Source organism: Myotis myotis, unplaced genomic scaffold (genome assembly GCF_014108235.1).
Source record: "Myotis myotis isolate mMyoMyo1 unplaced genomic scaffold, mMyoMyo1.p scaffold_m19_p_17, whole genome shotgun sequence".
Classification (NCBI taxonomy): domain Eukaryota; kingdom Metazoa; phylum Chordata; class Mammalia; order Chiroptera; family Vespertilionidae; genus Myotis; species Myotis myotis.
In genome coordinates this window covers 35,606,133-35,608,499 of record NW_023416321.1, presented here as the reverse complement: position 1 = coordinate 35,608,499, position 2,367 = coordinate 35,606,133, and the positions used below count along the sequence as shown (strand labels likewise).

Sequence of the window (2,367 nt, the reverse complement as noted above, 5' to 3'; positions counted from 1 at the left end):
AAAAATGGCTTCTGTTGTGAGTGACACACATAGAGCAGTCTGATTGCTCTACGTGCAGAATCGACATCAAGAGATTTCGGAAGCATAATTTTTTGGTACTTGGGCAGCTGGTGACCGTTGGTCCTGGCGCCCGTAAAAATAAATTTAAAAAATTAAATTAAATTAGGGTGAAGAATAGCAGGTATAGTATATTACCATTGTGTAACTCGGGGTTATACACACACACACACGCATACTCTTATATGCAAAGAACATCTCTGGAAGAATATTAAAAATTTGATAACCTTGGTGATTTGGGAAGGTAAACTAGGTGTCTGAGGGCAGGTGAGAAATTGTACTGTATCATCTTTTATACTTAATGAAGTTTGAACCATGTGACTTTATTACCTATTCAAAATGACAAGCAACATTAAAAAATGTTTAAAAAATATAACTGAGTCAGTCAGTTCCCGGAGTCCCTCCTTCTGTGTCTGCCCATGTGGTTCCACTGACTTGCTCAATAGAATCCTTTTTACCTTTCAAAGCTCAGTTCAGAGCAGCCTCTTCCAAGAAGCCCTCCCTGACAGCCTCCTCTGCACATTCAGAACAGCCTTCTCTAAAGGCCTTTCTTCTGCAGCCTTGCACATGAAGTTGCTGTGCACATCTCACCTTATCCACCAGCCTGAAACTTTTCCTCCCAGGAACTGGGTCCAGTTCACCTCTGATCTTCCTGTAGCACTGAGCTCTTGCAAGTGCTACCACCATCTCTTCCCAAAAGCTTAGTGAGGCTAGACAACTGGGTATTTTTATTTGATGGAGGAATCACCTGAGTTTCATTGGGGTGAAAGTCAAGAGACTTGCTTAAGGTTACAAAAAGAGAAAAGGTAGTGATTGCAGGAGGCAGATTTCCAATCAAATCCAGTGTTAGGTTCATGCACTACCACTGCTGCCTGCCTTCTATGTACACCCAGTAGTCCGGTCTTGCTTTTATTTCCAGCTGTCTTGTGCAATAGTCCTAACTCATCTCACACTAGTCTAGCTCAGCCCCTCTTACCCTCACCCTCTCCCAGCAGCCAGAGCATTGCTCACTTCTCTTCCTCCTGCTTAAATGCTCTAAGCCTTTCACTGGCTCCCCTTCCCACCACCTGTACTCCAAAAACTCCACTTTCCTCTGCAATTTTTAAAAAGAATATTTTTATTGATTTCAGAGAGGAAGGGAGAGGGAGAGAGAGAGAGAAACATCAATGAGGAGAGAGAATCACTGATCAGCTGCCTCCTGCACGCCCCATACTGAGGATGGAGCCCGCAACCCAGGCATGTGCCCTTGACCAGAATCAAACCTGGGACCCTCCAGTCCGCAGGCTGACGCTCTATCCACTGAACCAAACCAGCCAGGGTTCCTCTGCAATTTCCATGAGGCCCTAAGGCCTGCCCCAGCCCACCTCTGCAGCTTCACCTTCCCAATTCCCATTAGATCTCCAAAAATGTCAAGAATATGCCTTGAGTGCTTCCCAGTGGCATCCTGGGCCTGTGCATGGAAGACCCTTTCTCTCTGCAGCTGGAATATGCCCGTTCCCTGGCAAGACCGGGAACTATGTCACCTAGGCAGCATTCTCTTACCTCAGGTCTTAGTCCCCACCAAGCCCCAAACACCTGAAAAAGTATGAACTACTGTGAAATGCCCAGGCTGTGGATTTATCCTGACGGAGCTCTACTTCTTGCTCTCTGTGCGACCTTGGTCTCAGAGTCCCCCACTGTAAAATGGGGATAATGTGCCCATTATCCGGAAATGAGGACTCATCTGGTGGGGGAGTCGAGTTGCTGGCAGGAAGGAGCCCTTTGTGGCACAGGACAAAGTTTGGTGGGTCCATTTCTGACACTTTTCACCACTTGCCATTCTCCACCCCCGCCGCTAGTGACCAAGCCCTCAGCTGCCCTCCACCCCCTCCTCAAGAAGCCAGGCCCCCCAGCCCCGCCCCTTCGGCGGCAAAGGACAAGCTGGGGAGGAGGGCACTGAGGGTCACGCTAACATCACAGATTAGAGACCGCGTGGCCATTTGGCAGATTTGCAATTGGAAGCAGAGGACCATTGGGGGAGGGGACGGTTGGCAATAGCAGCCTTAGAGGAGTCTCCACTCAAGGTCAAGGTGCCCGCCCAACGGGCAGCGAACCACAAGGACTTCTCCTCGAAGCCCCGCCCCTCCAGGGGACCCGAAGCCTCTCTCTTCTCAGAATCAGGGTACGTTCCCTTTAAGGCGCTCAGGAAAGTCATCGCATTGGTGGCCGGCCAACCAGGCGCGGTACTTTTTGTCCCTTGTGGGCCGCCGTGGGCCGGGTCGGGCGCGTAGGCGGGGCGGGGGAGCGGCGGTGGGGTCAAAGGTTACAACG

At 50.1% G+C, this 2,367-nt stretch overlaps 1 non-coding gene across 1 annotated transcript; it reads left to right on the top strand.

The window, feature by feature from the left end:
- On the top strand, positions 1-134 carry LOC118672564. Its single transcript, XR_004973124.1, has one exon. It is a non-coding gene; the product is annotated as a U11 spliceosomal RNA (small nuclear RNA).
- The last annotated feature ends 2,233 nt before the right edge of the window (positions 135-2,367 follow it).